The sequence below is a fragment of the Strongylocentrotus purpuratus genome, unplaced genomic scaffold (assembly GCF_000002235.5).
Source record: "Strongylocentrotus purpuratus isolate Spur 01 unplaced genomic scaffold, Spur_5.0 spur5_scaffold_6, whole genome shotgun sequence".
In the NCBI taxonomy this organism is placed as follows: Eukaryota; Metazoa; Echinodermata; class Echinoidea; order Camarodonta; family Strongylocentrotidae; genus Strongylocentrotus; species Strongylocentrotus purpuratus.
In genome coordinates, this window is record NW_022145612.1 from 59,348,489 (window position 1) to 59,361,244 (window position 12,756).

Sequence of the window (12,756 nt, forward strand, 5' to 3'; positions counted from 1 at the left end):
CTGTCCTGCTGTTTGGGTGAAGAGTTACATAAATCTGGGTGTCGTCTGCATACATAGTGTGTTGAATATTCTGATGAAGGTTAATAACATTTGAGAGAGGGCTGGTGTAAAGAATAAACAGGAGGGGGCCGACCACGGAACCCTGAGGAACGCCGCAGATGAGGGGAAATGATTCCGAGTTGGTGTCATTGATGATCACCTTCTGAGTTCGGTGCATGAGATAGGAGCGAATCCATTGAAGTACGGTGCCGGTGATGGAGAAGTCGTTCTCTAAGCGATGGAGTAACAGGTCGTGGTTGATAGTGTCAAATGCGGCAGTGTAATCAAGCAAGATGAGGACAGCTTCATTACCCTTATCTACAGCTAGAAGTAGGTCATTTAGGACCTTGACAGTTGCAGTCTCAGTAGAATGATGATTCCGATAGGCAGATTGGTGGATTGGAAACAAACCGAGATTGTCAATGTGGGCTTTCAGCTGTAGTGACACAATACGTTCCAAAACCTTCCCAAGGAATGGCAGGTTTGCGATGGGCCTGTAGTTCTTAAGTCCATTCGTGTCGAGACTCGGCTTCTTTAGGAGGGGAAGAAGCAGAGAAGTCTTAAAAGACTCTGGAACTATTCCGGATGATAACGAGAGATTGAACAGTTTGGTTATGTGAGGAAGGAGTTCATCGAGGACTTCCTTTAGAAGCCAGGTAGGAATCGGATCTAGCTTACAGTGTTTAGAAGGAAGTGAAGTGATGAGCTTCCTGACTTGTGAGAGGGATACAAGGCAGAAATCAGAGAGTTCATGACGAGGGCCTGGAGCAAAAGATCTTGAAGCCGGTGCTGGTACTACATTAGGGAAAGAGGATACAACTTTGGCTACTTTTTCCCTGAAGAATGTAGCAAATCTGTTGGCGAGTTCACTATCAGAAGAATGATCTGGAAGAGGTGAAGATTGAGTGGGCGTTGAGAGTGTCTTCACAAGACGAAACAGTTCTTTAGTGTCAGCATTCTTGATGAGATCTTTGAGATACGCTGACTTCGCATTGAAGATGCACTCATAATATGACTCGCATTCACGGCGGTACAGCTCTCTATCAACAAAAAGTCCAGACTTGATCGAACGACGTTCCGCACGACGCCTTCGCCTCTTGGCTTCCTGGATATCATCGGTAAACCATGGCGCATCAGGTCTGATTGATACAGTCTTGACCTGGATTGGAGCGTGCTCATCAATCAACGTCCGCAAAGATGAGTTGTAATGCTCCGCGGAAGCAGATGGACAAGATAGATCAGGAAGTGAATGGAACATTGTGTCAATAGAGTTGCGTAGAGAGTCCTTGTCAATGCTGCGATATTTCCTGAAGGAAACCTCTTTCTTGGGATTCTTCGGCCTTGCGATATTGACAGTGGTGACAAGTGCACAATGGTCGGAAGGCATGGAAGATAGCGAGTTCACGTTGCAGACATCATCCGAATTCCTTGTGAAAATCAAATCTAGAGTGTGACCTGCGCGATGGGTTGGTTCACGAACATGTTGCTTGAACCCTAACGAATCAACACATGTCATAACAGATTTTGCAAAATTATCATTGGGATCATCAACATGTATGTTGAAATCACCCAATAATAGAGGAAAATGATCATCTACAACAGCACCTTCAAGGAGAGTTGGAAATTCATCCAAGAATGTGCCGTTGGAGAGATTATTATTGGCAGACGGGGGTGGTCGATAAATACAGTACAACCTTACAGCAGATGAAGGTGTCAGATTGAGTGTGACATCCAGTAATTCAAAAGATGCAAAATCATTGTTGTTGTTCAAGGTACAGCGAGCCGTGGATCTATAGAGAAGCAAAATCCCACCGCCCTTGGAAGATAACCGGGGTCGATGGGTGAAATCATAATTAGGCAAACCAGATCTTAGATCAGCTAATATGAGACCATCCCTCTTACTGTCTCCAGAGAGCCACGACTCGGTGATGACTAGAACATCTAGATCATGTTCAACAATCAAATCAGTAATTGCGTGTGTTTTATTGGTCATGGAACGTGCATTCCAAAGGCCAAGTTTGAGGCTATTGGATGATACCGACATTGGTGGAGGGAAATCCGGCCTTGGTATCGTACGCCGCCCACGTCCGCGATGAGTTCGACGTCGGCGACCGATGCCAAGATCGCAGATCCTGCTCCAAACATTCATGGGTAGTAAATTAAGCGGCTGGTTATTAATCTGATGGAGATCATTCAAGTTGTATGAAATATGTAAAGCTGTACAATCAGCTGAATAAGGAGGTGAGTTGGTATGGCCAATATTGGAAACATTCTCAGTGCGATTCACTGGACCAGGATTGGGCTGGATATCTCCACAATTAAGGAGACATCGAAATGTAGCTGTCGAATTACAGTAGTATAGTATAGGTTGACTACAATATTTGAGATGTTTACAGTGGAGGCTCTTCATGTGTGAGCCAGTACAAGTGAAACATTCCTTGGTTATATAGGGCTGATTCAAAGTGTACAGAATAGAAATAACAAGCCCTATAGAAAACAACACTTTCAATGGCTTTCCATCCATTGTACAAGCAGGAATAGCTTACACAAAAGGAGCATACAAAAGAGACTATTGTGAATGTCAGTACATTCAAATGGTATACAAGCAAAGTACCAGTAAAGCTTAATGCACATGCCTGTACAGTAAAATTGAACAAGAACATCAAACATTAAACTTAACAGAAATACTGCAAATTCACACTAAAATACACCTTACAAATTGATTACCTCTGTTCCTTGACCAATATCAAACACAATGTTGAAAATACAAATACTAAATCCAACCAAAATTGGTGAAAAATGAAACAAATTACAGAGCTCAAAATGAGAGAGGCTACCTATAGAGGTGCACACCATTCATTCGAGTTGTTAAAACTCGGCAAGTTGACTTGTTTGGGACAAGAAGACAAGAAGACGAGTTGTTGGAAATCGGATAGTCGACTTGTTTGGGACAAGAAGACAAGATGATGAGTTGTTAAAACTCGGCAAGTTGACTTGTTTGGGACAAGAAGACGAATTGTTGAAACTCGAAGAGTCGACTTGTTTGGGACAAGACGACAAGATGACGAGTTGTTAAAACTCGGAGAGTCGACTTGTTCGGGACAAGACGACATAATGACTAGTTGTTGAAACTCGGAGAGTCGACTTGTTTGGGACAAAAAGACAAGAAGACGAGTTGTTGGAAATCGGATAGTCGACTCGTTTGGGACAAGAAGACAAGATGACGAGTTGTTGGAAATCGGATAGTCGACTCGTTTGGGACAAGAAGACAAGATTACGAGTTGTTGGAACTCGGAAAGTCGACTTGTTTGGGACAAGAAGACAAGATGATGAGTTGTTAAAACTCGGCAAGTTGACTTGTTGGGGACAAGAAGACGAGTTGTTGAAACTCGGAGAGTCGACTTGTTTGGGACAAGAAGACAAGATGACGAGTTGTTAAAACTCGGCAAGTTGACTTGTTTGGGACAAGAAGACAAGATTACGAGTTGTTAAAACTCGGAAAGTCGACTTGTTTGGGACAAAAAGACAAGATGACGAGTTGTTAAAACTCGGAAAGTCGACTTGTTTGGGACAAGAAGACAAGATGACGAGTTGTTAAAACTCTTCAAGTTGACTTGTTTGGGACAAGAAGACAAGATGACGAGTTGTTAAAACTCGGCAAGTTGACTTGTTTGGGACAAGAAGACAAGATGACGAGTTGTTAAAACTCGGCAAGTTGACTTGTTTGGGACAAGAAGACGAGTTGTTGAACTCGGAGAGTCGACTTGTTTGGGACAAGACGACAAGATGACGAGTTGTTGGAAATCGGAATGTCGACTTGTTTGGGACAAGAAGACAAGATGACGAGTTGTTAAAACTCGGCAAGTTGACTTGTTTGGGACCAGAAGACGAGTTGTTGAAACTCGGCAAGTCGACTTGTTTTGGATAGGAAGACAAGATTACGAGTTGTTGAAACTCGGCAAGTCGACTTGTTTGGGACAAGAAGACGAGTTGTTGAAACTTGGCAAGTCGACTTGTTTGGGATAGGAAGACAAGATTACGAGTTGTTGGAAATCGGAAAGTTGACTTGTTTGGGACAAGAAGACGAGTAGTTGAAACTCGGCAAGTCGACTTGTTTGGGATAGGAAGACAAGATTACGAGTTGTTGGAACTCGGCAAGTCGACTTGTTTGGGACAAGAAGGCGAGTTGTTGTGCTTTGCGTTTTCAGGAAATATTGAAAACGCAAACCGGATACAGGAATAATTTTGGCAAGATTAGGCCCAATATAACAAAATAATCATTAAATTCATCTGCTATTACCAGAGGATTTTGAATTTATTAAAATATTGGATGTGAGTTGAGACATGCTTGGATTTCAAAACGTTATTTATCACCCTCCAAGTACTTTTTATATCACCTTTATTCACGTTAAATTGTTTTGTAAAGTATTTTCTGTTTTGCTAGTCGTAACGAGGTGGTTAAAATGTTACGATAACGACAATATTTCAATTTGGATTTAACTGTAGGATTATTTTTATATTTGTAATAACGGGTGTTCTTCCTGTTGATAGATTTCAGGAGAGATCTTGAAATCCACGGGAGTCTAGGATGTGTTTTTTTTAAAATAATTTGAGCAATTTTGTTGACGAGTAGGAATAGAATTGAGAGTAAGCATTAATATTTCCATAAAATTATCAAATGAAGTATCCACATTATCACAATTATAGACTGCATACCAATCAGTTATGGTAAGTGCTTCATGAGCATTCGGTTGTTTTGGATTTAGAATGGGAAATTACATTCGAAATTAGAGTATAAATCGGAAAGTGACAATAACGCCGGATTTGACAATATGAGCTCCATAAACGAAAATATTATCAATTAAGGTAGCTGAATTTTAGTAATTCTAGTTGGTTTGGTAATTGTTGGGGCAAAAAGATTTGAATAACATCAGATCCAAGAAATCTTGGCAACTCGTACTCCCGTCATATTGTAATACACTGAAATCTCTCATCATTATACATAATGTATTGGTTTTCAGTGAAGATAATAGTGTTTGTATTTTGTCGATAAAGTCTTTAAGGATGGGATAGGGTGGTTTGTAAACTTAGCCAGCAATTATATTTTTTCCAGGAAGTTTAATTTCGATAAAGATAGTTTCCATTATATTTGATAACATACTCAATTCTTCTATTACCTCGTAATCCAGTCCTTCTGTGCAAATAAACACACTCCCCCGCCCCTTTTTTCGGTTCGGCTATTTGTGATAAGAGTAAGGCCATTGATTGAAAAAAGGGAAAGAGGGTGTGTCTCTAACTCACGTTTCAGATAAACCAAATACCGAACATTTTTGTTTGACTTCGTTTACAAGTAAATCAAATTTGTCAAAGTTCTTGTTAAGGCTTCTGATATTATAATGTAATAAAAACAGGTCATTTTTGAAGTTCGAGTTCGCAATAGTGACAGGTGATTGGAAGATATATTGTTTACTCGAGCATCATCCAAATCGAAATCAAAACGGAGTTTTTATATTTCTAAGTTGAGTTCATTAATGTCAATATTATTAGCACCTTCACTATTTAACGAGGAATTGGTAGTCTAGCTGTCGTCAAGAGACTGAACACAGGGTGCATTTCCATGCACAGAAACTATATTACAGTTGATGTTTATCGTAGAACATAGAAATTAACATTTGAAAGAATTGCAAGTACAGATGTTCATAATAGTAAATCGTGAACCAAAACATTGCCGTTTAAGCTCGAGTGAGATACGTATGATGAAATGCCAGAACGCACAGGTAGTGATTTTATATATGTTAATAAGTACAGAGTAAAGTTGAAAATATGCCGAAAGTTGATCGAATTCATCATAATATTTTTTTTTTAAGTAGCCGAAAAAGAAAAAAAATTGTGCAAAAGGGTGACCCCGAAAAAGTGACCTTATCCCCCTCCCCCCCCCCCCCCCCCTCACTGAACGAAATATCGGTTGGCCAAATTTTGAAATTTCCAGGCCCCCCCCCCCCCCCCCCAAAAAAAAAAAAAAAAAAAAAAAAAAAAAGTGCTCTTACCAATTTAAAAATGTTAACCCCCCCCCCCCCCTTAAAAAATCCTGCGTACGCCACTGGTGGTGATTGCAAACTTGCTGCCAATGATACCTTCAACGATCCCGATGCAGTCATCCTTTTGGTTAGCTGCAGCTTCGGAGATGCAGACCAACCTGATGTCGTTTCTCCTACCGAATCTTTCATTTGTGTTAGCTGCTTTCTTATGCTCGCTCACTTCTTTTCTTAGCTTATAGATGTACTTCAACGTTAAATACGGATAACTCCGATTCAAAGCGCTGACGATGAAGAAAGAGCTCATCTATTTGCTTGCGCTCGAATTTCAGCGAAGCTGCAAAATTGTCCTCAACAATTTGAAGCTTCTTGAGGACCTTGCCGACAGACTTGAGTAGCATCTGCTCAAATCTGTCGGTCACGGCTTTAAGAAGACTTTCTACATTTGGTGGTAGCATGAGGCGGGGAGGTGTCGCTTATTGCGTAATAGAATCCTCATACGTGTCGCTGCTGAAGACATCCCCAGAGCGGTCCGTTGTACTCGCGTATACAGCCTTGCCAGAGGTATCCCGTTTATTCGATTATAGTCGGTGACGTGTCATAGGGTGGGTCCGCTTTTCCCTTCGTTGGTTGCTTCTCCATATTTCCCACACTTTTCCTGGTTCCTGATTGAATCATTATGTCCAAGATTACGATATTTCCTCTGGTGATGATGAAATAATACGCTGATGATCTGATGACAAAATAACAATTTCTGAAGCATTCGAGGTCCTTTTCTTAGAAAATTTGTGACATAAATTTAGAGACTATGAAAAACCGTGACTTATTCCACGGGCGCCATCTATATTTGTATAACTCTTAATCGTGTAAACATGCAGTGTCAACTGTGCTTACGTGAAACCAACGGAATACAGGTTTTCTACAATATTTACTTGTATATTTTGAAGGATATTATAGGAGGGAGCGCAACAACCGAGCGAGAAGATTTTCCCTTTCTTATTAGTCTAAACGCTGCACTCTTGGGCCCTTCAGAGCAGTCTTTAGTCAGAATTTGCTATACATTTTTGAGGGCATTTTGATCCCCCCTAACAAAATTGAGGGGGGGCGGTTTATATGGGTGAGACCTATTCTACATTGAACCAAAAAAGGACAATACATGCAACACACGACGAAGTGATAATATGCGATGGACGCCTTTAAACATCACCTTCACCTTAAAATTTACGATTAAAGATGTAAGTTTTGAACCACATTTGCATGATATAGAAGACTTCGCATTATCTTTATTACAAGATTTGCTTGTCTAGCCATGATCAACTTCTAGACGAAATGGGCGCATTTGTATAATTAGTTGAGATACAAAACAAAGGGAAATGTCTAAATTTGTTTGTGCGTGGTGTGAATTAGACCTGTTCTACAATGAGGAATACATAATTATACAGTACATGTAACAGGCGACAAGTCATACTGGGTTTAAATGTGGGTACAGGATAGGGATGACAGATGTTAGCATGTAACAGCTTAGTCGTTTCGTGACAAAAGATGGCGCTAGACTAATATTACACACGACGATAGCTATTCTTTCTGCAAAATCATTGCTACACACAGAAAAGAAATGATAAGATAAATGTGATGGATACATAATGTTATGTTTTCCCAAATGACACCCCTAGACAAAAATCTTAACTGAAGTTTAGATATTTCTTAAATTAAGTTTTTATAATAGTTAGGACCCTAGCTATTAGAGAGTGTTTGTTTGCCCTCTAGTTCGTGGTGGGTGTGACCACTAGGATATTACGATGGTAACGGATCAAGAACAGAATAATTTTAGAAAGTGTGTATTTGTAATTTAGAAAGAATATTCAATATCTTAATTCATTCAAACTCGTAATAAAAAGTATATCAATTGGAAGGTTTTTATAAAATGATAAATATTTGGAAAAAAATTAAGAGCCATTAAATCGTTGACTATCATTCAAGTTTCGAGCCAAAAATTACAATTTTAGTACTTTTAAAAATGCGGGTGGCATCCACCCTTACCTTATTTCTTGAAATTTGTGCAAAAGTTTTTATTACGGATGCTTTGCATTATCCCAAAAATGACGTCCAAAGAAAAAGAAATCACGTCTTGGCTGTTTTACGAAAAAGTCCTGTAGTTCAGTGTTTTAGGAAAAAATACCTTTATTCTGCATATTCTGGACAAAAACATCACTACCGACAAATATCAAAAACTCATAATTTCAGGCCGTTTTCGATTCCCATGTTTATTTTGATGGACATAATGAAAATGTCCTTAAAGCTACGCGCATTTTAAGCTAACGGGTGGAAATAACACTCGACTGCCCGCTTTGCAGTTGCGGTTTTGAAAAATGCAAAAGTCGCTGTTCGTACCAATTGCAGACCAATTAAGCTACAAAATACACCCTTTTTACCCTCACCGTCTAGAAATTCTCCCGTTCCCTTTATTTTACAAGGCCAGGTAAAAATGTTAGAGGCAAAATCATCAGAGGTTAAAATGTCAAAGTTATAAATGTCAAGCGTAACCTAGTCCTAGGTACATAATAGACTTATAATCATGAATTGTTTTATAAATGTATTATGTAAAGAACTTATTGGAATATAATATTGACGGTACATGTACCAATGAATATGATGTTGTAATCGTCAGCATTGGGTCAATCGCCCTCCTTATTTTTTATGATTTTTTTGTGTGTGAAAAGATACATTAACATATCAAATATTGTACAATTAACACCCAGCGTGTACTTGAGTCCTTTGGCGGACGGTATCTGAATTTCAAAGAGAAAATTATATTTCCAAAAGGTTCATATTCTGCCCTTTCATATGACACCTCAATCATAAAAAATAAGCCAGGAATAACAAAGTTCTGTTTGAAGTAAAGTAATGCTTGCATTTCCATAATGTTATTAAACGAATTCGTTTTCACGGGCTGTCTACCGTAACAACAAGAAAGACGAAAGACTTTATGAATGGCTGATCGTCAACGAAACGGAGTTTGTTATTTGTTTCTACGGCAGGCAGCCAGTGAAAACGTATTCGTTTGATAAAATTATGGAAATGCAAGCGTCTTTATACAAACAGAACTTTGTTATTCCTGATTGAGGTGTCATATGAAAGGGCAGAAAATGAACTTTTTGTAAATGTGATTTTCTCTTTGAAATTCAGATACCGTCCTCCAAATGACATTTTGGTACTCTTTCTACAAATTGGTTTGAATCACTCATGCGTGAAATATGCATGATATGAGATGCATCAAATTAAAGAGGAGGATCTGTTAATTGTTATTAAGTTATGATAAAACATCGATAAATCTAGGTTTTGTTTTTTCTGGGACGCACTGTATAGTAGTCAAAGACGTTTAAATATAATTACTAGACGGAAAGCAGCACGCGCGGAAACCATTACACGAATGGGATTAGGCTCGGCCTCTTTTGGATCATTTGAAGACAAAATAAGCACCCGAGGCGTCTTTTTGATTGGATATGAGCCTCATGAATATGTATTTTATCGATAGTATCGTTTAAGAAACCGGATAATATATTTGACCTCATTGCGTCACTTTAATTATGCAGATTTATGCACGACGCTACTACACTCGCACAAACTGAGAAGATTTAGTTCATTGAGAATGGGTAAGTAATTGATTGAAATATGAGTAGATTAAGTGAATTTAGTCATCAATTTTGAAAAAGCTACAATATTCCTCGCGATCTACGGTAATTTCGTTACATTGTGAGACCATTCTCAACAGATTTTTGGGGAAAAGACTAGGAAAATATTGCTCTTGAAATTGCACTTTGATTTTTATCGTCATGAAGTAGTTTGACTGCGGTTTGCCGTCATTTCACCCTAGTACTCCAGTTAGGGCCCCGGGGTTTCGGCAGGCCCACCCCGGGAAATTTCGGTACTCATTTGCATCAAGATCAAACTTTCAAATCAGGTTTTATTTCAGATTTGATCGTCATCATGAATCTAATTCACCAATCATCGATTGAATTTAAATATAGATTTAACGTTACACCTTAAAATAATCTATGAAGCATGATTTTTTGATAATCCAAGTGGATTAATTCTTGTTAAAATCTTTAGTAATAGATCTAGTCATAGTAGGTCTAGTTGCACCATCGGTACGCGGTGCGTGTCAACTTTATTTAGGGTCTAGGCCTAGAATAGGCCTAGACTCTAGACCAAAATTATCTGTGACCATTGATAATCAAACAACTCCAAATCCTATTTCATTTAGATGTAAACCTGGAACTTATTAATAAATTTTTTTTTTTTTTAAACAACACTAGATCTAGATCTAGATCTAGATCTAGGATTTGTTAATTTAATAGTGGGTCCAGTGTGCTTGAGCTTGTCAAGTTGTCATTAGTTAGACTGAGAGGTCTGTAATATACTAGAGTCGAGACGAATCTAGACCCCTATTAATTTTTAGAGATTTTTTTTCTTCTCCAAATTGTGCAGTTCATGTAGATAAATCTTTTTGTTTTTGTGTAAGAGAAGAACCCTAGTCCACAATTATGTTTAATTATGTAGTCCACCTCTTCTTCTTGTTTTAATACTTGAAACTAGATCTACTTGAAACTGCTTTATATTCATAGGCCATATAGGGCTAGGCCTAAAGCACTTTTTGAGGCACAAGTTAAATCTTCCATTTAGTTTTACTTTGTTCTGTGGTCCATTAAATAGGAATGTTGATTTCCACACCATATTAACATTAAGGCCAACCATGACATCAAAAATAGCTGTAGGGTCTAATTTTATTGCTAGATCTATTTTATTTTGTTAAGGAGAAAGGGACGCCTTGATTGTCATATTGATTTGTTTTTCTTCTTGTTCCAACAGATTGAAACTGAAGAAGAGCTGGAAGGAGTTAGCTGATGAGTAGACATTACAACATTTTTTATAGTTGCAAGATGACGCAGAAAGTCCCATCCAGGTAAAAAAAAATCAGGATATTTAGCACACAAACATAAAACGACCACCTATTAATTCACTGAACACGAAATGTAACTAAGTTTATGTTGCAAGCGTATACAGGGGCAGGGGTGGGTCCAGGAATTTCTTGCCGGGAAGGGGGGGGGGGCACACGGTGGGAAAGAGAAAATAGGGTCTATATATATATATATATTTTTAAGTCCCAAAAAAAAAAATCGCCTCAAAAAACGACTCAGCCAGCCGCTGAATAAGTGGGGGGGGGGGGGGGATAAGAGGACACTTTTTGGGGGGGTTACAAAAAAATTTCACCTTTTCAGGTAAGCCATTGGCATATTTTTTAATAGTTTTTTTTTGTTCGGGGGGGGGGGGCGTAATGCACATTCAAAGCACTACATGATCATACATGTAGGGTATACACAGGACCCCTCATTACTTTTTTGGAAGTGCTTTCACTTCTTGAGCAATGAAGATCAAGAAGAACACAAAATAAGATCAATGAAAGTCTGTTTATAGGATGTATTATGGTTGATATGTAGCCATTAATATCAATTTGTAATTGAAGTACCTACATTGTTTTCTCTCATGTAGGATGATGCTTCGCTACAGTGGATGATGAAGCCATGCTGGTTTACAAACTCAGGAGAGGAACAAAGAACAGATATTGACGGGATCATATCTAGAGATGCAGGCCTACTACACTTCATACGAGCAAGTGTGCTAATATACAATGTAGGTACCCCCAATAAACTATTGTAGAACACATATCATGCAGAAAGTTATAGATCTGACAAAGATATTTTTCATTGTCCGTTGACTTGTAAAAGAATACTTGACTGAATATCATAATTGTGATTTAGATTAAAAATAAAATGTCAATATAGATGAAATATAAGTCTACATTACGTGTGTTTCAGTAGCATTATTTCCAGCAGAGCACATTCTCTGGTCCAACTTGTTTGGTGAATTTATGTCCCATACTTAACCGAGTATCATTCAATTATGAGCATGAGTTTACAGTACAAGTAAATTGTACATGTATTACTTATTTCATACCTTGCCTGATCCAAGCTCCAGCAGGCCTATTGTCTTAATGGGATCATCTGAAATAATCTAAGATGTGGTCAGTATCTAGTCTTGTAGGAAATATAGTTTAGGTTTGCCCACTAGAATCCCAAGTGAAATTCGGTCCTTCCTCATTTTGTCAGAGCAGGTATCAGGGTGTATGTTATTAGTTATTGTTGATTTTCTTATAACACTTGTATCCTATTTCATTTTTCTATTCAACAGACTTGGGTTATCATTACAGCCCTTTCTTCTGAAAACTAGGCTACAACTTTATTGATGGATGCAGAAAACATCTACATGGGACTACGTCTTAAAGATGCCACCCTCATATAATGAAAGAGGACAGTAGAGATGGGTTTAAACTTGAATATTTACATGCTATTTATTTATTATTTGTATTATTTGTTTGTAGAATACCACATTTAAAAAAAGCTAATGAATTTATCATCTTGTCAACTTTCAAATAATTAAAGATAACTAATCATCAAGGAATAAACATTAACATTTTAACAATGTCAACTACCATTTTATAGCCGGATGAAACTTAGGGCTGGGCAGAAAGAAATTTCCTTGAAATTTGAGTGATAAAGATCTATCAGTCTATATCAAAGATTGAATTAATCAATGATATTTTAATTATAATTATACATGTTGA

At 38.1% G+C, this 12,756-nt stretch overlaps 1 long non-coding RNA gene across 1 annotated transcript; it reads left to right on the plus strand.

Moving 5' to 3' along the window:
- The first annotated feature begins 9,547 nt into the window (after window positions 1-9,547).
- Window positions 9,548-12,470, plus strand: LOC115919377. The gene is made up of 4 exons (XR_004061820.1): window positions 9,548-9,727; window positions 10,944-11,037; window positions 11,625-11,765; window positions 12,324-12,470. It is a non-coding gene; the product is annotated as an uncharacterized LOC115919377 (long non-coding RNA).
- Window positions 12,471-12,756: the final 286 nt, after the last annotated feature.